Source organism: Pantherophis guttatus, chromosome 2, assembly GCF_059756535.1.
Source record: "Pantherophis guttatus breed Tessera chromosome 2, ASM5975653v1, whole genome shotgun sequence".
Taxonomy (NCBI): Eukaryota; Metazoa; Chordata; class Lepidosauria; order Squamata; family Colubridae; genus Pantherophis; species Pantherophis guttatus.
Genome location: NC_142064.1, coordinates 154,910,052 through 154,937,599, shown reverse-complemented (window position 1 = coordinate 154,937,599; position 27,548 = coordinate 154,910,052). Strand labels below are relative to the sequence as shown.

Genomic DNA, 27,548 nt, shown 5'->3' with positions numbered 1-27,548 from the left:
CCATCTTTCCCTCCCAAAAAGCCATGTGAAGGAGGAGACACAAAAAGAAGCATCATCACCAATCCATATTGATGCTAAGCCCATCTGCTACTTTCCTGATCTCCTGGCTACTTTATATAGGCAATGTGCACGGTGGCTGTGGATGATGTGAGCTGTAGTCCAATGCCTATGGAGCGCACTAGGACAGGGAAGGCTGTCCTAACCAGAGAAATCCATGCTGGGGTCAGATGAATTAAGAGCTTGAGCAAATCGAAGGCAGCTTCAGCTCAGCTCTTTCTCTCTCTCTCTCTTTCTCTCTCTCTTGCTCGAGAGGGCTGACAAATCATTAATTTTTAAGCCGTCTTCTGAGACATCTTTCTTTCCCTCCCCAGCCCCCCAAACCAATCTTTTTATTTACTTTTCAGCCCCAGTTAAAGGTTAACCTTATTTAATGCTTGCATAGCTTTCAGTAAATTAACATCTAAGCAGGTATTTTATGCAGAGCAATGACATACACTTCCCTATTGTGTGTTCTGCTTATGCAGGATTTCTGACTGGAATTTTTCTTGTGCTCCCTTCAGTATCGCCTCCCATTCATTCTTGCCTGTTCCCGCCCTCACACACCCCCCCGGGTCTCCCCCCTCTGTCTGCCCAATCTCTCCAGGCCTGGTGGGAGGAAAGGTGGGCAGCAACCCCATTTCACTCCCCCTCGGCCAGATACGAGTCTTCTCTGCAAACTGACAGGGGTGGCCACAGAAGGTGATCTTTGGTTCACTTTCCCTTTCTAGCCCTGGGCACTGAAACTTTCTGCAGAAGAGTTCTCTCCCTCAACACATCACTCATCAAAATATATATATATATATATATATATATATATATATATATATATATATATATATATATATATATATATATATTGCTTTGCTTTCAGAAAATTGGCTGGTTCTTTTAGAATCCTTTTGGGGGCTTTCCATCCTCTCTTCCAATCTATTTCGAGAAATCATCTTTTCCCATACATCATCTTGAAAAACACCCCGCACAACTTAAATGCATACATAATTTCCTGCACTCCTAACTTCTCACACCTAGGAATCGGCTACTGGTATATCTGGTCTGAGTTTCATAAACCGTATGACCCCGAGCACCTGAACATTTTTTCTCCCATCAGAATTAGAAAAAGAACAAGTAAGGCTTGCAACAACAGCTTGCATTATACGGAGAACACCTCTGCAGTTTCAGCAAGTCAGCAACACCCACTCCTGGGATGCCCCATTTCACCCTCCTATTATACAGGTAATCCTCCACTTACAACAGTTCATTTAATGACTGTTTGAAGTTAGAACGGCATTGAAAAGAGTGACTTATGAATGTTTTCACACTTACAACCGTTGAAAGTATCCCCATGGTCCCATGATCAAAACTCAGACACTCGCTAACTGACTCATATATATGACAGTTACAGTGTTCTAGGCTCATCTGATCATGTTTTGCGACCTTCTGACAAGCCAAGTCAATGGGGAAGCCAGATTCATTTAACAACAGTGTTACTAACTTGACCACTGCAGTGATCCACTTAACAACTGTGGCAAGAAAGGTCATAAAATGGGGCAATATCAGGGGTGAAATGCTACTGGTTCGCTCCAGTTCGGGCAAACTGGTAGTGATAAAAAGTAATGGTTTGGGCAAATTGGTAGTAAAAAAAATGCTTTAAAAAGTAAGAAAGAAGTTCTGACAATCACAGCTATGCTGCTTGATTGTCAGAACCTTGGACAATCAAGAAATAGGTAGTAAAAAATGCTTTAAAAAGTAAAAAAAAAAAGTTGGCCATGCCCACCCAGTCACATGGAACCCCCCCCCACCAAACTATGCCCACCAAGCCACACCCACAGAACCGGTAGCAAAAAATTTTGCATTTCACCACTGGGCAAAACTCACTTAATTGTCTCACTTAGCAACAGAAATTTGGGCTTAATTGTGGTCATAAATTGAGGACTACCTGTATTTTATACTTACTTAGGAGAGAAAATATCTCTATGGGAATAGTTTTGTGTACATTTGCCATTTTTGCTGTGGTCAGTGTTGTTGCCAATAGGAAAGCAGGGCTGCATAACTCTATATGGCAGAGGTGTCCAACCTTGACAACTTTAAGATTTGTGGACTTCAATGCCTAAAATTCTGGGAAATGAAGTCCACAAGTCTTAAAGTTGCCATGGTTCAGCACCTCTGTTTTAAGGGGCTCCACGACCATCCTGCCTACAAGGCAAGCTTCTTGGCCAATTGACAGAAGAAACACCTATTGTCATCAGGCTTCTCCTCCAGGAGTTAGAAATGTGAACCAGATTTTTGTTGTTGTTGTTGTTGAATGGAAGAGTTAATCCATACTCTCCTGATTTTGTATGCTATATGGCCAGCATAGCTGCCACAAATGAAGCTGGCCACAATGCAGAGTTCTACAATGCACAGATCCTAAACACCTAAAACTAAAGAGGTTGTTTTTCAAAAGCTACTTTTATAAGGTAAAAGGGAAAGACAGAAAGAGAGAGAGAGAGAGAGCATGAAGCACAGAGCTGAATAATCAGACACAAACATAGTTCCTACTTTACAAACTACTCTTTGAGCCACACTTTTAGAAAATACAAGGTCTTTGGATATTAGTAGCTCTGGTTGGTAGTTTAAGCTCCGAGCTTGGTGATTTGGTTGCAAACGTTTTATCCCCATCCAAGGAGACATCTTCAGTGTGCTTTGGATTGTGCTTATCTAGGGGAACACTGGCCTTTAAATACCTTTCTGAGCCCTGGTCTGATTTCGGGTTGTGTGATTGGCTGGTCGGGACATCGACCCAATCTACCAACCAGTTAGAACAGGGCTGTCTCAGGAATTCTGGGAGTTGAAGTCCACAGGTTGCAAAAGAGCCACAATTTCCCACCCCTGACTTAGAACAAAAGAACATCAATCACGATCCCGTAGGCAGCATTTAAAGACCAATGAACAACCATGCTGCCAACAAATTTATAACTTGACAGTTCACAAGAAATCAGACCACATCTGACACAGCTGATCAAATCAACCCAAAACCAGACCATGACATCATCAGAAGACATCCAAGCAACAACACCAGCATTAATTTACATCACACAGACGGGACTTATAACCAAGGACTGTGACTCAGCAACTACAGCTAGCCAATCAAACAACCCAAAATCAGACCAAAACTCAGAAAGGTATTTAAAGGCCAATGCTCCCCCAGACAAGAGCAATCCAAAGCTCACTGAAGATGTCTCCTCGAATGGCGATGAAATTAATGGTGAAATCCAAATATTTTTACTACTGTTTCTGTGGGCGTGGCTTGGTGGGTGTGGTGTAGCTTGGTGGGCGTGGCTTGGTGGGCGTGGCAGGGGATGGATACTGCAAAATCTCCATTCCCTCCTCACTCCTGGGGCCAGCCAGATGTGGTATTTGCCAGTTCTCCAAATTACTCAAAATTTCTGCTACCGGTTCTCCGAACTGCTCAAAATTTCCACTACCGGTTCTCAAGAACCTGCTGGATTTCACATCTGGATGAAACTTTTGCAACCAAATCACCAAGCTCGGCGCTCAAACCAAAAACATAAATACGAGGTTTTTCAGATTAACTGCACAAAGACACTATTGAAGACCATACTGTTATTGATTGAAGGACCAGAAGAATGGGTGACCCTAAGCCAGACTGAGTTATGCAAGACAGAGTTTGAGATGGATATTTGAAGCCATTGAGAAAATCCTTATCTATAACACTAGGCAGTTTTTCTATGAATCAGTTGAGCCTTTGATGGTAGACTGAGGCTGTAAAGGACTTCGGATTCCAAGGCCAAAATATGCTTTGAAGTGCATGGGGTGCTTCTATAACACCTGTCTTCAACTCCTTGAAACAGCTGTGACTTTTCCCAGGAAATACATGGCTGCCCTTTGCAGCTGCAGTGTGAACCCAGGAAATGATGTGTTTGGAGTTTCAGATGGTGTATCCTCATGTAAATGACAACCAAAAGATTCAAATTCAGCCTTAAATGGATCTTAGTCTAGGGAAACTTCAAGGCTTTTTGGACAGGTGTATAACCTGGTCCCCCCTCCCTTAGGTGGAAAAGTTTGTGGTTGGAATTCCTTTACTGCTTGCTCTCCAAAAAATCATGAATTGTCAGAAGATACTGTAACCTTCTAATTTTGAGTACAAAATAACTAAGCTTGAAATAGCCAGAGTTGTAAAAAGAGGAGAAATGAAGAGAGCATTGCTCTTTCCCAACGTTAGTGAGTTTCAACAAAGAATAAAATATGAAAAACAAAAAGAATTTGGGAAAGGAAAAGTCAGGGATAAGGAGTTGCAAAAAGTAAAAAAAGTAAAAAACAAACAAACTTGATTTTCTTTGATACAGTTACAAATATAAAGTACTTTTAACCTCTAGCTCTAAAATTCACAATAGTACCCACTGCTTCCATAATCATAAGCAGTTCTAATTGTCAAATTCCATAATCAAAGTTTCATTTCCTTTGGTTTCAAGAAAACTGTCCAAAAAAGTTTTCAATGTAGAAACAAAGCTAGACAAACTCTTTTTTTCTAATCAAAGGGAGAGTTGCAATGAAAAACTTTTTCTTCTCACAGTCTCAGCAAGGAATACCCGAAGGTCTAGCATGGTTCACAACATGAACTATCTAATCCAGGGGTCGGCAACCTTAAACACTCAAAGAGCCACAAAGTCCTAACTGAAAGCCCCCCATTCAATTCTGGAGCTGACCGGAAGTCCAGTTCCCCCACCATAGAGTCTCCTCCTAGCGCGGTGTCCTTTTTCCTCTACCTGCCCTAACCAAAAGCCCTATCAATTGGGGAGCCAACCAGCAACAAGGAGCCACAGCAGAGGGATGAAAGAGCCACATGCGGCTCCAGAGCCGCAGGTTGCTGACCCCTGATCTAATCTGATCTGCCTTCCCAGTCTAAAGTACAAACTGGGACACCATCATCTCTGAATTTTGTCATCGAGTTTTTAAGTTTAAAACCAAATGAATGTGAAAATATATATTTTACAACTAAATGCATCAACTTTGATAATATTCCTCAAAAATACAAATATGTGTTTTTCTGCTACTTTTTTCCTTTGGCAGAACATGAAAATGGGAAGAGTTATGAAGGGATAAATTAATTACATGCTGTAACACCACAAATTGATATATCCCATTTTAATATTGACCCTGAAAAGAACCAAATACTGACCTTGAGGTCAAAGTGAAGTCACACACACACACACAAAAGTTGGAGGGTACAAAAGTATTATTCTTGGAATCCATGCATTTAATTCTCATGTATTCTTTTAATGTTTTCACTTCTATCAGCATGTAGCGCTGCACTGTGACTTTTCACTATTATTCCTTGGCAGATAGTGGAACTGAGATACAGAAATGTATATAAGGCCAGATATCAGAAAAGAGTGGATTATTATTCCACATTTCAGAGATTGCAGATGTTTGGGGACCACGTTGGTAGAGGAGAAGCAGTGGCAAGAACATAAATCTGGTTTCCCCATTGACTTTGCTTGTCAGAAGGTTGCCAAACCTGATCACATGACTCCAGGGCACTGCGCCCATCATAAATATGAATCAGTTGCCAAGTGTTCAAATTTTATCATGTGACCACAGGAATGCTTCAATGGTCAGAAGTGTGAAAATTGGTATTGTCACTTTTTTTCAGTTTCGTTGTAACTTCAAACAGTCACTAAATGAACTGTTGTAAATTGGGACTACCCATATATTCAGGACCTCATATATTCAGGACTTCTCTAGTGTTGGCTCAACATTGGATGATCTTTGGTTAATTGTTGGAAAAGTAAATGAAATGTATATGGGGGGGGGAGGTACAGATCTCTATAAACTTATCTATGCTAAGTTATTATCCATGGAAATGTAGAAATGGTCACTCCAAGCTAAACTGTGAAACAAGACATATTTCACTGGGAAAGATGTGTACAAGTGTAGGAAGTTAGCACCCACCCCTTTCCTAGAAGAATGAAATATTTTAGGAAATATTAAAAAGGCAGAATATTTTCCCTAAAAGAGAAGTAGAAACTCAGAGAAGCAGAAACTCAGTCCCCCACCCTTTGTCAATGGACCATCATCTGCAACACAATAGGACCCATCTAGCAACAGAAACTAACACAATAGGACCCATCTAGCAACAGAAACTCACCACATGGCACCTGGGAAGATTACATCAGCCAGCAAGGCTAGCTAAGACCCCCTGGGAGTATGACAACCAATCAGGATAATCTTTCAGGGACCCAGGAAGTTCAAAGCCAGAGAGGGCATAAAACCCGGGGACTCGCTGCATCTCGTCCCTTTTCTGTTCAGGAACTCGAACCATGTGATCCTGTCCACCATTAAACCATCTTTCCAAGCAGTCTCCATGTTTCCAGTTTCTTTTTCCCCACTTGGAGCTGAACCCAGAAGGATAATTCTTCTAACACAAGTAGGTTCAGGGGACCTCTCTGCATCTGTCCTAGGCAAAAGTGGGCGATGTGTGTTTTCAAGGTCCTTCTCTTGGTTGCTTATCTTTAAAGTACCCATAAAGGAGAATATTTGTAGCTCAGGGTTGAAATGAAGGGTCCTGGGTGCTTGGTTGTTTTCTGGCAGGTGTTTCTGATGATGTTGCCTAGTTTGGGTAATGAAATTTCTGCCAGAAAGTAACCAGGACCCCTCATCTTTAAAGTAGGTATTGACTGGATAGCTCTTTACAGAGAGATGTGGCTTCTGGAAAGTGGGACACAGCCATTCTGGGAACCTAAAAATCACCAAACTGGATTTCTGGCTGAGCAGATAGGTAACAATGGTCTCCCTTCAATTCCTAGTAAGTTTATGGATACATTGCATAGCTTTCTTTACAACAATATGGAAGTGGATTGCTATTCTCTTCTCCCGGGGTAACTTTTCACTTTCCAGTTTAGCCTAATGGAATTTTTCCTGATAGCTTCCTGTCAAAGATCTCACCTGGGCTAACCCACTTTAGCTGTCAAGCAGAGACCAGGTTGATCAGGTGTGGCCACCCATCTCCTTTAATTGTGAGGAATTACTTTGACTCAGTACAGCTCCTACTCCACCACTAACAAAAGAGAGCTGTCTGTTTGACTATTGACTCACCCTATTAAGTGTTTTTTTCCCCCCTTTCTATACCTTGGTCCATTATTACCACAAGAAATTGGACTGTTGTTAACAGCTTCCGGTGAAGTTTTTGCACAATTGTTAAACAAATCAAGTAGTTTCTTCTAATTCCTTTGCTTTAATGAGAGAAGGAAATGGGGTTTTATTAATCATTGGGGGCTTTCAGAAATTGCCTTTAAGTGCCTCACTTTGTTAAAGAAAAATCAATAAAGAAAAAGAAAAGCTTAAGTTTGTAAATGGACACAAGTGACAAAACTCCACCAATTACCCTCCCCTACCCCCTCCTCCTCTTCCTTGTCTGCCCACCCCAAATGAAGCACTTGCTAAGCTTCCATTAACTCAATTATCGTTTCAAAAGCATCTCTGATCATGTAATCCTCCAATCCACACCACACTGGGCTTCATTTTTATATCCAGCTCCAAAATGATTAACTTGCACAAAGTTATTTATTGAAGTGAGATAGCAGGGCTTGTCTTCTTTTCTGGTTGAATGTATATGGCACCCGTTACTTCTGTCCGGTTGGAGAGCCTGTGCTCAAGCGGTCTTATTGGCTTAGAGTAGCTAGCACACCCAGGTACCTGTAGATCTGCTAAAACTGTAGTTCCTAGTTACCCTTCACGCTGGTTGGGTTGCAGGAGCTGTGATTCAGCAGCCTCTGAAGGGCTACAGGCCTTCCTGTTATAATGGATCAAATATGCATCCAAACCTTTTCAGACAGCAGGCAGCCCTGCCTCTCTGGAAAGTTCACAAATGAGTTAGGAAAGTGACAGTCTGTTAGAGCTTCACACTAAGTTTTCAGAGACACATATTCCTTCTCTAAAGGAAGGTTTCACTTCACAGGAAAGTTGTCTGCTTTGCTCTTGTGCTCTTAACAATCCAAAGCAATCAGCAGGGAAAGCTTTACAGAGGAATATTCACCAACAAAATCGACTGCTCTGTCTGGTATCCTACCAGCAGATCCAGTGGTGGGATTCAGCCAGTTCACACCTATTCGGGAGAATCGGTTGATAGAAGAAATCATATTTTGTTTTTTTTCCACTTTACAGGGCTAATCCTGTAAAGCAGGCAGGAAGGAAACATTCTGGTGGTGTTTCTAGCCTAATCTTTATTGCCCTGCTTACAGAAACTGCCTCTCTGCTTAACCCTTATTACATTGTAACAGCTAAGGCGCTTCGCTCATAGATGTGAATGATGTTGAATTGGCCATGGCCACACGGTCACATGACCACTAAGCCACGCCTACCCAGCTGGTCATTAGGGCAGAGAACCAGTTGTTAAATTATTTGAATCCCACCACTGAGCAGATCCATCCCTATATAGCCACGTTCTTGAGGTTTCCTACTCCTAATGTGGATTCTGCCACATCCTATAGCTCTTCAATCAGTTTGTCTTAAGGGCAGATATCCCCTAAAGCAGAGTGTCTATGGAAATTCTCACTCATCTAGGTCATGGTTGTCCCAAAGGTGCTTTTTTCAACAGGCAGCTGGACTTTCTGGTTTTTCTCTGAAGACCTTTCGCTTCTCATCCAAGAAGCCTCTTCAGCTCTGACTGGATGGTCAGCTGTGTCTTGAAAAAAGCACCTTTCAGAGTCTAAGGCAGAGGCTTCCAACCTTTTGGGTACTAGGGACCAGTTATGTGGAGAGAGGAGTTTCCATGGATCAGAGAGGGCGTGCTGCCTGTAGCTCACAGATGGAGCTTCGCTTGTTTGCATGGCCCAGTTTCTGACATGCCTGGTGCCAGTCCATGGACTGGGGCTTAGGGACCCCTGCTCTAAGGGTAGGGATTGGTATTCTTTCACTTATTAAAGGCTGCACTTAATGGAATAGTAAGGTCTGCAGTGAGCTTTGAGAATTGAGAAAAGCAACCTTGCCTTGTTTAAAATGAGTTCTCCCTTTGACTTTAAAACTGTTAAATCCCTCTTTGGGATTGGACTATAGATAGCCCTCAATTTATGACTTGAACTTGTTTAATGACAGTTCAGTTACAACTCAGAAAAAGTGACTTATGACTTGTCCTTGAAGTTACAATTGTCAGCCCCACAATCGTTGTACCATCCCTACAGTCACATGATTGCAATCCAGGCACTTGGCTGTCTTGTGATTTGTGACAACTTCCCGGCTGGTTTCCGACAAACAGATTCATTTAACGATGTCATGATTCGCTTACTAACCATATGACTTACTTAATGACAGTGGCTTAAAAATGGACCTAAAATTGAGTCTGGTCATGTGATGACTCCATAACTGCTTCGCTTAGCAACAGTAATTCGAGTCTCCATTGTGGTCATGACTTGGGGACTAACTGTACCATATATGTGTGTATCTCTTACAAACCAGAAATGGGGATACATGAAAACTTCACTGGCAGATCTCTTGCAAAGATGTCCAGGAACAAAACTTTAATATAAAGGATGTACCAAAAGACAAAGCCTTATGGACAATTTATTATTTGAATTACATTAAATGTTCAAATTGGTTACCATTTTCTTCCAAACAGGTCCTTGTTGTTTGAAACATCATCTTTGAAGCCTTCTAAGTACAGTAGCATTTCTCCGGGGGGGGGGGGGGAATAATTAACAAAGCATAGTATGACTGGCGCAAGGGGTTTGGTCCATTCTATATACTCAATAGGCTGCTACCTATCAGGTTGAACCTCCTGAAAGTTTCTACAGCAGAACACAAAGGAGATCTTAGCCTTTCTACCAAGGAGTTCTCTCTCCTTTAATAATATTTTGGGTTTCAGTGCATGAAATCACACCTAGAGTACTGCATCCAGTTTTGGTCACCACACTATAAAAAGGATGTTGAGACTCTGGAGAAAGTGCAGAGAAGAGCAACCAGGATGATTAGGGGACTGGAGATTAAAACATATGAAGAACGGTTACAGGAACTGGGCATGGCTAGACTAGTGAAGAGGAGGAGACATGATAGCAGTGTTCCAATATTTGAGGGGCTGCCACAGAGAGGAGGGGGTCAAGTTATTTTCCAAAGCACCTGAAGGCCAAACAAGGAATAATGGATGAAAACTCACCAAGGAGAGATTCAACCTAGAAATGAGGAGGAACTTTCTGACAATGAGAACAATCAACCAATAGAACAGCTTGCCTTTGGAAGTTGTGGGAGCTTCATCACTTGAGACTTTCAAGAAAAGATTGGACTGCCATTTGTCAGAAATGGTGTAAGGTCTCCTGCTTGAGCGGGGGGTTGGACTAGATGACCTGTAAGGTCCCTTCCAGCTCTATTACTCTTATCTAATCTCATTGCGGACGGGATGATTGGAGAAAGATCACTGGGCTCTTCTACTTGGACATCCTTTGACGGGCAACTGTTTCCCCCACCCCAATTTCTTGATATCCACATATTTATAAATATGGGAGTTAAATGAAAGCCATCCTCTATTTTTTAATTGCATTTATATCCCACCCTAACTCAAGGCAGTGAACACACCTGATACTTTTTCCTCCTCTTCCCTACAACAACAACAATAACCCTGTCAGTAGAGGTGGTTCCCAAACCACAGGCACCGTGGGATTACAAACTACTAACTCAAGGTAGTTCATGGTTTTGGCTTAGGGATCTTGTGCAAAAACTACAAAGACATTAAGGGTATGGTGAATTAAAGAAGTTTGGGAGCCTCTGCTCTTTGGGGAGACTGCTTTGTTCAATCAAAGACAATATTCCTTCTATGATCTCCTGGGTCTAGTCAGCCAAGCAGTCATTACTTAAGGATAGAATTTTAAAGGCAATGTCTAGTTTTCACTAATTTATAACAATCCCATTGTTATGAGTGGTGTTACATGGGAGGTACATGTATGGGGAAACAAAACCCAAATTCCCTCTATTTAGCCTCTCAGTTTACCATATGCTTTAGGGGGCACTGTGGTGCCATTTCAAAGCCAGGAGTCTCTCTCTTTTCATACACATACACACAGAGACACAGTTTCCTATTCTGGTGCTCCCAGGTGTCTTGGAGATGCAATTCCCAGAATCCCTGGCAAACAAGGGGCAGGAAAGTCTGAAAATTCCCATTTGAAATCCCCATTTCAGAATTTCCCAGAGTATCCAGGCTCCAGGCATGCAAGGCTGCTATAGGTTAGGCAGGGGACAACTGTTTTATGAACACCCCAGCATTGTTCGGTAGAAAGTTAGCACCCACCCTTCTCCTAGAAAAATGAAATATTCTAGGAAATATTAAAAAGGCAGAATGTTTCCCCTAAAAGAGAAATGGAAATCTTAAGGGACACAGAAACTCAGCCCCAGCAGATATTTTGGTGCCAGTTTATCTATAAGACAAAAGACTGGGCCATCTTATCTACAAGACAAAAGACCTTCAGCTCCAGGGTGATAAGATTAGCCCTCACTCAAGATCCAAACCAGGACAAAGCCATTAAGCTATAATAGGAATTGCCCAAATTCTCTTCATTACATTACCCAGCAAGATTCAACCAAGCTTGGGACTCAAGGCAACATATAAAATTACCCCTGCATGGCCCCATGGGAGTCTGACAACCAATCAGAATACATTTCTTTTACAGGAACAGGAAGCAAGTTCAAAGCCCAAGAGGGTATAAATCTCTCTCTTACACACACCCATGTGCTCAATTGTCCAAGACCTCAAACCATGTGATCCTGTCCACCATTAAACCATCTTTTCAAACAGTCTCCATGTTTCCACTGTCTTTCTCCCCACTTGGAACTGAACCCAGATGGACATTTCTTCCAACAGTTCCTTGAACTAAATCATTTCATGAGGCTCCACATCCAATGTACACCACATTAGCATATTAATCCTCTATTTATTCCAACAATTCTTTCTTTGGAAGCTACTTCAGACAGACAAAACGCATCTCCAGAAAAGTGAGGTTTATCTGGATGATCTTCATGCTGCTTCAGATTGCCAAACTAAAAAGGGTTAAGTAACACAGAAGCAAGCAGCTTCCTATTAGGTCTTAGACTTGGTCTTTTTCTGGGGTTGGGTGGGTATAGCATCTTTAAGTAATAATGGGGAACTCTCCTGTTCAAAAGGCCTAAGTCAGATCTGCTGCAGTTGTGGGCCCTTCTGACTGTGCTCCAAAGACTACCCCTATCTTAAAGTCTCCCTTGTGGCATCTGTGATATGATCAGCCATCACCATGAACTCAGGAAAAGTCATAGCGACACAGAATAGCACAGACTGATTAGCACAGATTAACTAAAAAGCAAAAATCTTTAGGGTCCTATTGCATTCAGGCTGAAGCCTGAATCGTAGCACCCTTTGTAATCAATTTATTTACATTCCTAATTTCATCTGTTTTTCATTTTAACCAAAAAAACAATATAGTGGATTTTAGAAAGGCAATAGCAGTGATATGTAGGTCCAAAGAAAACAGTCACCTTTGGATAATTAATTCCCAATTATCCTTCTGCATTATGACCCACATATGTGGATCACAACCTCCTGTCTGCTCCCCCTGTTTGCCTCAAGTTCAGTTCACATCCTTATACACCATTCTTTCCTTGAAAATGAGATATATATCTTGTCTGGGTTTCTTGCACCACAGCTACTTTATTTACTGTATTTTACTATGTACTTAATGTTGTAGAAGGCACAGTAAACAAAATAAGAACAAGACACGTGCCTGCCAAGACAGCCTGCAATCTAAAATAAATGTACAAATAATGGCAACTGGCTTTGCTCGGCAGAATAAAAATGAAGTGTTTAGCATCCTTCCCCCCACCCAACTGTGCAAAACAAGAGAGTGAAATTGGATGCAATGCACATAGAGCATCCATTCAGTCACAAAAAATGAGCTTCCCCATGATAACCCACATTGAATCGAATATTTTCACCTAAGGCTACACAAATGGTAGCCAGAAATCTTTGAGCAATGGATCACCTTTCTTGGATGAAATAACTGTGCTAGACAAATTTCACTGGCACACTATTCCTTAGATACTACTAATAATCTAACCTGCTAGGAAAGCTTTGATCAACTGTTTTGGATGGAATATCAAATCCTACTAATATTTTTTTGACTGCTCCAAAAACAGGAAAAGTTACTGATCTCCAAACTATGTTTCCTGCACAGCTATAACTCTGGAGAGAATTTCTCTTGTCTACCTCCTTTTCTTTTGAGAGTTCTTCTACAGAGAGCAAAGTGAGATGAAAACAGCTACAATTTTTTTCTTTTCTTTTCTTCTCTCTCTCTCTCTCTCTCTCCTCTGGTCTTTGATTGGATGAGCTGCAGAAATAAGAAAATTAACCTTTTGTTAATGAAACAGTAGATTATCTGCTTTCTGCTAAAATAAGAAAAAAATAATCCACACACAACTACATTTATACACAGACACTCTGAAATGATAGATAGATAGATAGATAGATAGATAGATAGATAGATAGATAGATAGATGATAGATAGATATAGGGATGAAAAATAGATGATAGAGATGATAGACAGACAGATAGAGACAGACAGAGATAGAAAGGCAGAGAAGAAACAGACGGAGATTCTTCCGTTAAATCATGGCACCCCTCATCTTGTCTAGTTCCCTGGGCACTTGCCCTCTTGTCAGAAAAGAGAAATGCCAACTTCCTTTGCCAGAAATCTGCCCCTCCTCAGAGTCCAGAGTTGAATGTGATGTCACTTAGGTTTTTTCCATTTTTTTCCCCTCCACAGCATCAAAGGAAACTGCTATGAGGGAAAAAAATAAAGAAGGGTTTGCAATGCCAGTTAGCTATTTTAGGCCTCATCTGCTGGCCACTTGGAGTGAACATGGCTGAGTAGTTGGCTCAAGAAGGGGAAGGTGAGGACAGCTGTCAGGTGCTGCACTGTGGCATAAAAACGTTGCTTGTGGGGAAGGGAGGCCAGCCATGTGTGGAAGGAGACCTCGCAAGATCAAACCACACATTAATGGACAGATTGGAATTCATGGGGGAAAGTGGGGGAGGGATTCATTTGAAACCCCCTGCGGGATGCCTGAAGCACAATTCTTTTTCTCCTAAGTTGCAATAAGAGGTTCTAAGGAGGAACCTGAGACTTGGGAACATCACAGAGTAAATAAGAAGCATCCAGTGAAGAAGGCTGTAGAGAAGAGTACAGCTAAACAGCACAGCATTCATCCAACAATGGCTTTGAAGCCGGAGAGAAGCAGGCTGAAGCTTACAGCTGCATTCCAGCCGGAGGGCTGTGGAGCTTCTCAGAGGCCTGAAATACTGTAAGAACCTCTTACTGCTTGCTAAAGGTCGATAGTATAACTTCCCGTTTTGCTTAAAGGGAATCCTACTTTTCCCAAACTGATGCCCTCCAGATGTGTTGAACTATGACTACCATCATTCCCACTGAGTGGCACAGATTTTAAAGGCTGGTTGAGCTAGCCAGGGAAACAGGAAGCTTAATCCAACTTTTTAATGTCTCATGCTCAGGGATGGCGATACACATGGCCATTCAATATTTTATAAGGCAACACAGACCCAGGATATTATGAAGGTTGTTGGCACATCACCTCCCCATTTAAATTAGTGGAAGCTGAGCTCTCATGGTGTTATTTTAACTCTGCTCTTATACCAGCATTTCTTTCTTTCTTTTTTTTTTTAATGAATTCAATTCAGGATAGGCACCCTGTTACTTACACAACTTAGCTTTCTGACTTTGTTCTTTGTAGTATTTCAAGGAAACCATCCGAATTAATCCTTCTGAAGACCCCAAAATGCAAATGTACATTAGGCTAATTGAATTAGCATGATTTATGCACACAACCAATCCTGAACACAGATGCCGTCTAAATACAGGGCCAGAGAGCATTCTCTGTGGAGAGCCCAGGTGCTCAACATAAAAGAGGGGCTGCCTCTGGGGACTGAATTCCAAGGGAAGGCAATAGCCAACCGCATCATTTCTTCAGAGGCAAGCTTGGGACTGGAAGCTCCCATCAACCTGGGAGACCCAGAATTGCCCACACAAACAAACACAGCATAATATCAGCTTTCCCTCAGCAGATGCCTTTCAGATGTGTTGGATTAAAATAGTTCCCCCCCCCCTCCTGACTGAGAATTGTGGCACAATGCATCTGGAAGCTACTGAGTTGGGAAAAGCTTTATCCCATGGTGTGTGTGTGTGCGTGTGCGTGTGTGTGTGTGTGTGTGTGTGTGTGGAAGTCACATAAACAGGCCTAAAAAGGATATCAAAATGGTAGCATGACACATTGGAATGATAGCATCTGCCTATTGTTGTTTAGTTTGATATATGCCACCCAATAATCGATAATTCTGTAATTTGAGATTGGTTAGTGGGTGTCACATGGCCCCGGGCATGTTACACTTTGTCATTTATATAGCATACTTAATGCACACTGTACTTTACCATATTTATCTTGTTCGTCCTCACACTCTGAGAGGAGGCAGGTCATTATCATCCCCACTTTATAGATGGAAAATTGAGGCTGAGAGATAGTAAATTGCCCGAGGCCACCCGGAGTGCTCTTGTCTGACATGGAATTTGAACTGAGGTCTGCCATTCCGTATTAACACTTTATCCTCTGAGCCATACCAGCTTTTTAATATTGTTTGACTGGCTGAATGAAATTTTAGCACACTCTATTGTCATGCAAGTCCTAAACCTATCAGGCCAATCAATACTGAATGCTGGATAATCCTATTAATGAGGATAAAATTCAGCAAATATTTAGGTTTCAGCCCAAAGTGCACTTTTAAAAGTCACCTTTTAAAATTCTTTTGACTGAACAGAGGACACAAACAAGAGCAGAGATTTCTCATAGACAGAGACTGCATCCATATGTTCCAACTTCAGCCTGGCAGGGTGGAAGAAATGCTTATTTAATGAGTCACTGAACAGTTGGGAACACTTTTAAGATCCTGACAGATCACAGAAAGGATCTAGAGCAATCTCTCTGCTTCTACCTAAAAGTAGAGCAAGCAATTTTTAAAAGCTTCTTTTTGTTTTATGATATACACAAGGGACTCCTCACACTTGTGCTAATAAACATTTTCTTGTTCCAATGATGCAAAGTAGCAGCAGAGAATTCTCTTCTTTCACATATTGCCCTTGCATAGACTATAACCCATCAAGTTAATAAAATTAATCTATTAAGGGAAAGAGGCAATTTTCCTAGCAATCAATTATAATATCTGGTTGTTGAGAAAATGTAATTTCTCGCTCCCCACTCCTCTCTGAGTGCATCCATTTCAGTTTGGATAGCTGCTGGAACCCTGACACTTGAAATGACAAATATGTCTACTGGCTTTGAAATGTTCACTTCCATTCTGTCTGTGACATAATTGGTTACCATTGACACCTTTCCCTCCACTGTATCTTTCTGAGAGTTGTTTTGAGGACTCTGAGACAGCCATCACATGCAGGTGCTAAATCCATTTCCCAATCAGCCCACAAGAGAAGAGGAAAACCATAGCACCAAAAGGTGACGAAATGGCAACCATGCCCAAGGTCCATAAGGATGCCGCCATTGTCCCACTACCACTATCACATGCCATCTACACCTAAAGGGAACCAACAACCTCAAGAAAATGGGATAAACCATCAGCATACTGCCCCAGATCCCAACCAGTGTCACTTCTTTGAATCCTCAGGGCCAGTGGCCATCTTTCCCCACTCATAACTATTTTGAAGCACTGCTCACCAAAGGAAGGGAAGAGCCCACTGAACATGGCAACCCTCATCAGAGAATGTTAGGAGACTGGCTATCATCGACTGATTTAATGTCCTGGAGGAGGAGGAGGAGGAGGAGGAGGAGGAGGAGGAGGAGGAGGAGGAGGAGGAAGCTGTTTTGCCCATGCCAGACATACATTCCACCCCTTCTTCCCCATCCCGTCTCTTCTCAAGCTTCCTCCACTGCTGTCTTGAAGAGCCTCCAGCTACATTTCTGCAGGGGGCAACCTTGCAACATGTCTAAGGACACCTGTGTTATCAGGACTGGTCAGGCAATCGCATGGGAAGACAGGATTATAAAGAGGTTACTTGAAATGGTTCACTGGTGGGGGGAGGCAGAGATTAAATTAGAGAAAGGTCCCATAACTGCCTGCTGACGGGGGGATTGCTGGTCTTCGTCCATTTTATTGTCTTCATAGCTGCTACAGCTTTGCCATTGCTATGTAGGCGGCCTCCCCTTGGCAGATTCAGCAGCCTGTTAAACGTGTGACCTCCCTCAGCAGGCAGTACAACATTCCTCAGCCTGACACCCACCAGCCATGCTGGGAGTGTAACTCCTAAATTCTGCAAGTTGCTTTCTCAACCCAACCCACCTAGAGGGTGTGGGTAAGGAGCACTGCCTGAGGGGAGCAGGTGTGTCTTCTTAAGGACAGCAGGAAATCCCCAGGGATTTCTAGGGAGGGTGCTGATATCGGGGGAAGGCATACACTGATTTCATTGTCCATCTATTCCTTTGACAGGTCAATTTTCTCTGGTATTTTACAGGGGCTTTTGGGTGCACCAGAAATTTAATCTCCCAGCTGATTTATTTGCTTACCTGGTCTTTGTTTGAAAGTATTCTGTGGCCTCTTTGACTCCAGCTGCGCAGAAGCAAAGTGTCCCATTTCAGTAGGGCCCCCTGCTATGATTTTGATCTCTCCTCTTCCTGATCTCACTTTGCCGTCTGTCTCTAGGATGGTTGAATGGCAATTTAGACCAATTGTGTGCCTTCCAGAGGTTCCGACTACAGTTTCCCTAATCCCCAGTCAACAGGGCTGATTGGGGATTATGAGGCTTACAGTTCAATATCTCTGGAAAGAACTGAGCTGGGAAATGCTGATGTAAGAAAAAAAGATTACCAGCACATTAGCTGTTTTCTTCTGTATTGTTTCTGTTTCCGACTCTTACCTCAAGAAATGCTGGATAAAATACAGGAACTTCTAATTTAGATAGAGATATTGGGTGGATTCAGGGATCAGGTTAAGACATGGTTTGTTTTAATCATAGCTTGTTGAATAAGTCACAGTGGCCAGAAAAGAGGGGAGGGTCCTCTCACAGAAAAATGCCCTTCGGAGTTTCAAGTGAGACATAAACTGCAACTTCAGAGTAAGGGTGAGGGTGTGGCTGTTGTCATCCAGGAGCCTTTAGGGCAGTGGTGAAATCCAAATTTTTTTACTACGGGTTCTGTGGGCGTGGCTTGGTGAGTATGGTGTGGCTTGGTGGGTGTGGCTTGGTGGGCGTGGCAGGGGAAGGATACTGCAAAATCTCCGTTCCCAGCCCACTCTGGGGCCAGCCAGAGGTGGTATTTGCCAGTTCTCCGAACTGCTCAAAATTTCCGCTGCCGGTTCTCCAGAACCTGTCAGAACCTGCTGGATTTCACCCCAGGGGGGCTTTAGGGGGGACTCTAGGAGGGACTGGCTGAGACACATAAAACATGTTGTTCTAGAAGCACACACATAACTGCCTGCATCACACTCTTCTGGACCCTCTTCAAGTACAACACATTAGAGTTTTCCAATCAGAAGATGACTATGGCATGAGTGGCAGAACTCTCCAATCCAGGAACAGGCACAACTGGTGAATAACAGAAAGCTATGCAATGGCCCTCCTAGACATATCTGCCACTACTCTTCGAGCAAGAGTTGTGAATCCAGGAGGACCCCCATATTGCACACTGGGCCTATCTGGGGCAGTGCAACTTCATCCAGCATCAAAGGTAGAATAATCTTGGAACTGGCAAGCTGCAAAACCAAAAATCACTCAGTCTCACCAGGGTTCAGCTGAAGCCTGTTTTTCCACATCCAGACCTTCATCATTTAATTTGCCAGGGTCAAACACATATAGTTAAGTATTGTCAGCATGCTAATGATCTCACTCCGTGGCAATGGATGAGCTCACCCTGGGGCCTCATATAGATGTTGAATAGGAGTGGGGAGAGCACCAAATCCTGCGTCATACCACTTAATAAGGGCTGAGGGCTTGAACTCTCCTTCCCATTGACTGGAATCAACCTTGCAACTTGTCTCTCACCTGGCTCCTCCAGCTCAGACAGACTCCAACGAAAGATCTTCAGCCACAATTCTGCAAAAAAACCCAAACAAACATGACATCGCCAGAAGTGACAGGTAGGCAGGCAACCAGGAGGCAAGTGATAGGCAGAAAATAGGTGGTGGCAAATGGAAAGCATGACCAGTAACAAGTTTTCCAGACAAATTCTCCAGACTTGGCAGCAAATTCGCTAGAGGCAGGCAAATGACAGACAACAGGCTGCTTCAAGTGACAGGCAGGGTGCAGCAGGCCAGAGGCTAGGCAGCAGGCAAATACAGGCAAGCCTACCTCCAAATGCTTGACTCTAAACACAGGCCAGTGCCAGGCAAGCAGCAGACAGCAAGCAAGCGGAAGGCAATAGGCAAATGTAGGCACACCCAATTCAAAATGGCTGCCTCGAAATGCAGGCTGGTGGCAGGCAGCAAACAGCAAGTGCAGCAAAACAGTGACAAGTTCTCCAAACACGACCAGCACACTTCTCCAGCCTGGATGAAAGCCAAACAAGTGCTGACCCAAATATTCACACAAGCACACAATATATTCCATACAGATACACTAATACCTAAAATGAGGGCAGGCCATTGTGGCTCCTGCTCTCTCCCACAACTCTCTGATTTCTTCAGTATGGACAGTCATGCAAATCTCTTAAAAAATAAAGTAAAATAAAATAAGTAGAAGTGGATTACTTGGACTCTTTTCACAGGATTCAGACTGAGTCATAGTACTAAGACAGCATTGGCTGCATTTGTGGGAGACCTCTTGAGGGTTCCAGATGAGTGATTTCTCAGTCGCTTTCACACCATGGTATCCTTCTGGAATGGCTTAGGTGATTTGGATTCGGAGGCATGGTTATTTAGTGATTCTCCCACTTTCTTAATGGCTGGTTCCAGTGACTGTTGGTTGAGGGAAGAGAAGAGATCTAGCTCTAGTCTCCTCTTATGTGGAAAGGCTCAGTTCTTTCACCTCTCCTATTCAACAACTTCAATAAATCTGCTGGGCAATGCCAGCCTGGGCACACAGTATAATCTGTATAATGAGGATACACAATTGTACATCTCTGGCCCAAGACAGAGAAGTAATGCCGTTCAGATGCTTGCCCAGGCCCTGATGGCTGTGAGGATTTGAATAGGGAAGAACCAGCTGTGATGTAACCCTACAAGGCTTTGGTTTGGGGGGGGGGGATCCCCTGGATCTGTAGACTTGCCATCTTTCACTCTTGATGGGGTAGCACTCCTCTGGATGCTATTGGTGTGTAATTTAGAGATCTTCCTTGAGGAGTCATGGTCAGGGAGGACTTTGCACAAATTCATCTTGCGTGGCAATTGGAGTCATTCCTGCAAAAGGTTGGGAGGGGTTGCTCATGTCCAATTGTGCACTAGTCACTTTTCATTTGAACTATTGAAATGAGCTTTATGTTGGGGTACTCTTGGAGTCCCACCCAGAAACTTCCATTGTTCCTGTATGCAGGAGAAGTTGCTCAAGGTTTACCTGCGTTACACTGCTGCTATGTAAATTGCACTGAATTACACTTTCCTGGTGTAATTCAAGGGGCTAATTAAAATTCTGTATGGCACAGGGCCAGGTTATTAGAGAGACCAGTTCTCCCTAACAGCATCTACCCATCCCAGTGGTTTGGACAGGATGGGCTTGCTTTAGCTCCCCTCTGATTAGATGTTCTCATCTGGTAGGATTTAGTAAGAAGATTTAGTAAGAAGATTCTCCCACACTGTAACACAACCTCTCTCCATCAATATGGAGACTCCCTCCCTTCTTGTCTTCTAGAAGGCCATTAAGACCTCACATACTGGGACATTATCCAGAATCAAACAAACTGCAACATCTTAGCAGGATGGGCAAACTGAGTGATGACTAACCAGAGATTTCATAGAATTACAGACTTGCAAGGGGTGTTAGAGGACTAATCCATGTGTTCTTCTATGAATGGTATTATAAGGTTAGAATTCTAGGTAAGATTAGAAGAGATGTCTTCAAACAGTGGCTGGATGGTCATCCATCAGAAGTGATATTCCTCATTCCAGGATCCATTAGATCACCTCTGGCAGATGACCATCCAGCCTTTGTTTGAAGACATCTCTTCTAATCTAACCTAGAATTCTAATGTTATACTACCATTCATAGAACACAAATGCCCTAAACCCTGAATGGAGTATTTTTCAGTGAGAACCTAACTGTTTTTTTCCATCTTGCATTCCACATGGAAGTCTTCTATTTAATTCTAAGGGTAATAAATAATGCTCCAAGAATTCTTGGTTATGATCAAACCATTCTCAAAGATTATTGCATCACAGCAATATTTTCCACTGAATTCTGAATAACACTGTGTGTGTAGGGGCCTCTATTTTGCTGCTCTCTTACCATGTCTGAATTTCCTTACTATGATTACATGAATCATTTTATAATAGCTAAAAGGCTGACCTAGAAATAGCTTACATGTGAAAAAAGATATTTTTCATAAAAATGCTCCAAACTGGAACAATTTGCCAGGAGAACTCTTTAAATAACTCTGCAAAACTTTTATTTGTTTACAAGTAGCGATGGTGCTGAGGTTGTAGGCCAGGCATATAACACAGGTTTGCTCCTCCCTTTTGCACACTCAACACAGCTCCTGCCCTGCTTCAATTTCCAGCTCATCTCATCTCCAGCAGTTCTTTCTTCCTCTCTTCTTTACCTACAAATCACGCACCTTTCTCTTCCTTCCAGCAATCTTGAGTTTTTCAAATAATTATGCCATACATGACCACAGGAAATTTTGTAGACCGTAGTGTAAATGACACATAGAATTCCATGTGAGGGATACAACAGCCCAATTACGCAACTACGTAGGAATCACCTAAAAAGTGGGAAGGTTTTGACCAAACCTGGAATATACTAATTTAGACATACACAACAATTGAATCTACTTTAAAGAGAATTGCAATCCTGTCCTGTGGGGGGATCTGTGGCCAAGTAACTTGTATATTTGTTCCAGGTGTTACCTTTGAATGAATAACTTCAAAGATTCTGTTTTCTCTTTTTCATTGTTAAACTGGATCTGAAGTGGGCAGCACTTCAAACAGAGGATACCTTCAAATGAAGGACTGCCCTCACCAGCTGTTCAAATAGGGGAATGTCTCTTACACAACAGAACAAGAGGCCCTCCATCCAAAATCCTTTCTAGAGCTAAAATTCCCAGGGATCTGTAGAAGGAACTTGTGGTAGCTAGCTTTAATAAGTACTAATCACTGATCATCAGCTCCTTCTGAAGTAGATTTCCAGGCTTCTATTAATGAATGGTTTATTAAGATTTTAAAATCCAGTTGTGTTATGTCAGTGATTATTATAATGCCAAGGCTTTGTATGGCTATGCATTCCAATTGCAATTTTTAATCGGACTTGAAACTCACAACATCTTCATTCTCATTATATATCTTCTACTTTTAATTCATTTCTCCATGAAGTGGGGGAAATAGACTTCAAGGCATCCTGGTTCCAAATGTTCTGCCCTAGATCTCACTCCTTATTCTGTATTTTTTTCCCCTCCAACTTTCTCAAACTATCTGTGAATGCCATAAGATCATATCAGCATTACAAGAATAGTGACTCAGAGGTGGAGGTAGTTTCACAAAGCTAGAGTTGCCTGTAATACAGAATCACTATTTTTTTTGTCACACAATTGTGTTTTGCCAAACAGATTTTGTAGGCCTTTGTTTCTTAAAGCCTGCCTTGCCTCTTTGATCAGTTCTGAACAGGTGGGGGAAAAAAACCTTACATTGGTGGGTTTTTTTAAAAAAAAATATCTTTATATATTTGAATATAAAAGCAGGAGATAAAAACTACCAACTGTACCATTTTAATATTAAAACCAATGCTATTATTGTGGATTATATGGCAAAATGGGTTTTTTTCATCTTTACCCCCATAGATTCCAGAATCATTTGCTATCACTCTTTGACAATAGGCATGTGCTATTAGCATTAAAATCTTTGTGTGTGTGTGTGTGTGTATGCCTTTATCCACCCACAAAGAATAAACCTCCCCATCTTTATATTACCTAAACAGCACTATTTCTGCATAACAGGTGATTTGGGAGAACCTAACAGTCTGCAGACATAAAGTGAGAAAAATCTCATTAAGCAGCACTCTGGACTATAACAATTTGTGTCCAACCTTGTAGAGAACTTTATTTTCACCACAAAGCATGGAATGGCTGTCCTTGGCAGTACCAGCAAGGTACTGCTGCAACCTCAGTTACGTTACATCACAACAAACTACTAACTGATCCTTTTTAATCTTCTCTTACCTTATACACTGTTAGTACTGATTGGTAGTAACTTTACAGGTTTAAGATTGGATTCTCCCACAGCTTTACTTGGAGAGTTTGAGGATTGAGCCAAAGACCAATAACCCTCCCCTCACCCATGTGAATGAACCAGGCCTTGCTAATGTGTATGTGTGTGTGTCTTAACTGGCAGAAACTTTTAAGTAGCAAAACAGATGAAATCTCTTAAGAAGCACAGATGCTATTTTCTGGCAAATCATCTTTCAGTAGAGAGCAATCTGCAAAAGCAGCACGTGTAGCTGGAGAAATGCTAGATGGTAATAGGAGAGCTAGATGGTAATAAAACCGGGCGGCCCCTAGAAACTGTATTTGGAGTAGATTGTGCTTGGGCATTTTATTTGAAAATCTGGAGCAGGGGTGTGTTAAACTCAAGGCCCACAGGCTGAATCCGGCCCGCGTGGTGCTTAGATCTGGCCCGTGGGACTTCCTTGGAAACAGTGAGGGACCGGCCCGTGGTGTCTCTGCCAGTGGAAACAGGCTCCCAAGCTCCGTTTCCAGCTGCGACGGCCTCCTGCAACTCTCTGCCAGTGAAAGCTCTGTTTTCGCTGGCAGAGGGTTGCAGGAAGCCGTCGCAGCCGGAAACGGAGCTCGGGAGCCTGTTTTTGCTTGCAGAGCACTCAGGCAGCCACAGGCACCTCTGACATGAGTGACATTGAGCAGGCCATGCCCACTCTGCCCATATCCATTCCCCCCCCCGAGGTCAAACCACAACCCTAATGCGGCCCTCAATGAAATTGAGTTTGACACCCCTGTTCTGGAGAAAGAGGATGACAGTGCAAAAGGAGAAGAAATTCTAAATATGGTAGAATCCTTAGGACCACACAATCCAAAACTGTGCAATCAGGTGGCAGTGGAACTCTGCTCATCTTGGTGCAGAGTGGGGTGTGGGAAATGGAGAAAATGGTCTGGCTTTTTAAAATTAAAGCAACTGCTGAATAAGTCAACTAACGAAGCTTGTTTTGGGGTGGGGAGTAATCCCACAGATAGTTCTCCAAAATACCAAGCAAGCACTGCTAAACTAAGGTGATCCAGGATGTTTTGGGATGTCAGGAAGAATGAGAGAACTGCAGAGGATATGACATCAGTTATGCTACCAGTTGTGGCTTCACTGTTTTCCCAAATGCATTCCAAGGAAACACCTGGAGCCAAGTAGGAAATAAAAAATTGTTCAGGTTATTGTTTTTCCGAAAGCCTCAAGGAATGCAAAGATGTACCCCAACTTGGAATCCTCCAGAGGTGACAAATGACCCAACTGTTCTCAACTTTGTGCCCTTCAGATGTGCTCAACTACATTCCATTTTTCCTCAGCAGGCACTGCATTTGGGCATGACAAGAATTGATGTCTATTACAACTAAGGGCACAGGGCTGGGGAAATCAGAGGAATTGTTCAAAATACAAAATGAGCAACGCTGAAAACATTGAATAGCAAACTAAAAATCAAATACTTTGAATGCCTTGCATATTTCTGATTATTCCCATTTCCATTTCTGAAAGATTGGATGCAGAGTTGATATTATAACTTCCAAGTATTTTTAAAATTCTCTTGAAAGACACTCCTACCAAAAACTCCTTGAGCAAAGCTTTCACTGTAGTCTGTTCTATAATGCACTGTATTATAATAGCATCTGTTCTATTTATTCCCTTTCCAGATCTGAACCTTGGAAGAACAGTCCATTATTTAATGTCCAAATTCCCAGACCACCAGGATGTTTTATTCCCTTTGTAAAAGGAAAAACAATTAACCCACGCATGTATTATCCAGCTGCTGATCTTTTATCTGGCTTTGCACTTTTGAGACAATTGTTTTGAGATGATTGTTTTGAGACAATACCTATACCAATAACCTTGTTGCAGGATGACTGGCAGTGCACTCTTCTGTGGCTTTATTTGCATGTAAGCACCACTTTATGCATAAGGTTGTAGCAGTGGTGGGTTCTTCCCAGTTCGGTCAGGTTCGGCTGAGCCGGTAGCGGTGACGATATGACTAAGGTGACCAGATTTTAACATTGGTAAAGAGGGACATTGTGGGCGTGGCTTATTTTGTGGGCATGGCTAGCTGGTCATGTGACTGGGTGGGCGTGGCTAGCTGGTCATGTGACCGGGTGGCCATGGCTATGTGTATAGGGTAAGGTGAACAGATTTTAACATTGGTAAGAGGGACACCATTGTGGGCGTGGCTTATTGTGTGGGCGTGGCTTGGAGGCCATGTGACTGGGTGGGCGTGGCTAGCTGGTCATGTGACCGGGTGGCCATGGCTATGTGTATAGGGACTACTCAGAGGGCTGGAAAGTCATTTCTGACAGGTCCTCACACTTTTGACTAGTCCTCACACTTATGACCATCCTCACATTTATGCCCGTGCAGCATTCTTAACAACCATGTCACTCATTTCACAACTGCTTCTCTTCACCATGGTGACAAGATAGGGCAAAAAACGTAAAATGTGAGGACAGTCGTAAGTTCGAGGACTGGTCAAAAGTGTGAGGACCAGTCAAAAATAACTTTTTCAGCCCTCTGAGTAGTCCATATGCACAAAAAGACTAACCAGAGGGCTGAAAAAAGTCATTTCTGACAGGTCCTCACACTTTTGACTGGTCCTCACACTTATGACCATCCTCACATTTATGCCCGTGCAGCATTCTTAACAACCATGTCACTCATTTCACAACTGCTTCTCTTCACCATGATGACAAGATAGGGCAAAAATGTAAAATGTGAGGACAGTCGTAAGTTCGAGGACTGGTCAAAAGTGCGAGGACCAGTCAAAAATAACTTTTTCAGCCCTCTGAGTAGTCCATATGCATAAAAGGATACAGTAATAGAGAGGGATGAAGGAAGGGAAGGGAAATTAGAGTAGGAGTGACGGTTAAGAGAGGGAGGAAGAGAGGAGGAGAAGGAGAAAGGAAGAGGAAATAGGGAGGAGAAGAAGAGGGTGGGGGGGAAGAGAAAGTAAGAAGGAAAGAAAAGAGAGGTGGTAGGTTTGAGGAGAAAGACTGCTGTACAATAAAAAAGATGAAAGGGAAGAAAGCCAACCCCAAACAAATATAAAGATATTAAGATAAAGAATGAATTGTTAAACTTTAAAGAATAAAAGAGAACAAATATGAATAAATAGCAATAATTAGAAACACACATACATACAATGTATTTTCTTTGAACAGAATATTTGGCTGGTTCACAAATTTAAACAGTGTTTAGTCATTTCAATTAAATTTACAATTTCTATATTTCCTTTTTGCCATATTTATTCCTCATCTATTTTTTTAAAAAAACAATATTACCCTTCATCCTCATCTCTAATCTTAATCAAATTCAATTTTTCCCTTCTATTCTATTTTATACCCCTTCCCATTGTCATCTATTTTTATATCCATCCTCACATTGGTTAATTATGTAATACAGTTGTTTAATACAAATTCAACATTTTAATATAAATCAATTAGTTATATAACTATCTTTTTTGTATATTAATCAATATGAACATGAATATTCCAATTATTTCCATGCAATCCAATTTCTTACAAATCAATTAATTATACTTACCAATAATAATAAACCAAATAATTTCCCCCATATATTCCTCCAAACCACAACTTAACCATTTCTGCTTTCAACACAGTATACAATTAATAATATCTCAATTATTACAATTCCCTAGTTAAAAAGAGCTTTTTTTTCTTTTGTGTTTTAAAATCTTGAACTCTTCTCTTTTGCCCTAAATAATTTTCCATTGTTTGCACTTACCTTTTCTGATGAGGAAAAGGAAAATAAATCTGCTGCCTAATTTTCCAACGTTGCAAGAAAACCGCAAAGCCAACAGCCTGTTTTACTTTCAGTTTCATTTTGAGCTTGGTTTGCACAAAGAGAAAAAAAAAACGGAGCAATTTAGCAAGAGCAGATCCCTGTGCAAATCAGCTGAGAGGGGGAAGCCGAGCTAATCAACGTAGGGCGGCCCTTTGAAGCCCCGCGGCAAGAGTTTAAACAGGTTTTTTCCCTCTAGCCATCAGCGGGGATTCAGGAGGCAGAATGAAAAATCGGGACTTTTTTAAAACGCCGCGGGACACGGGACAAATTGCTCAAAAGCGGG

At 42.1% G+C, this 27,548-nt stretch overlaps 1 protein-coding gene across 9 annotated transcripts in view; it reads right to left on the bottom strand.

Annotated features, from left to right (window-relative positions):
- The window catches only part of LOC117662976 (uncharacterized), a 52,317-nt gene that overhangs the window by 10,385 nt on the left and 14,384 nt on the right, over nt 1-27,548 (bottom strand). For 3 of the 9 annotated variants that reach the window (XM_087887056.1, XM_087887057.1, XM_087887058.1), the window contains exon 2: nt 13,256-13,376. The exons of 2 other annotated variants lie outside the window; for them this stretch is intronic. The gene's annotated coding sequence lies outside the window, so the exon portion shown is untranslated. Of the gene's footprint in view, nt 1-13,255; nt 13,377-14,764; nt 15,258-17,631; nt 19,766-27,548 lie in introns of those variants that run through there. 4 more of the 9 variants (XM_087887054.1, XM_087887053.1, XM_087887055.1 and 1 more) reach the window with 3 other exon arrangements.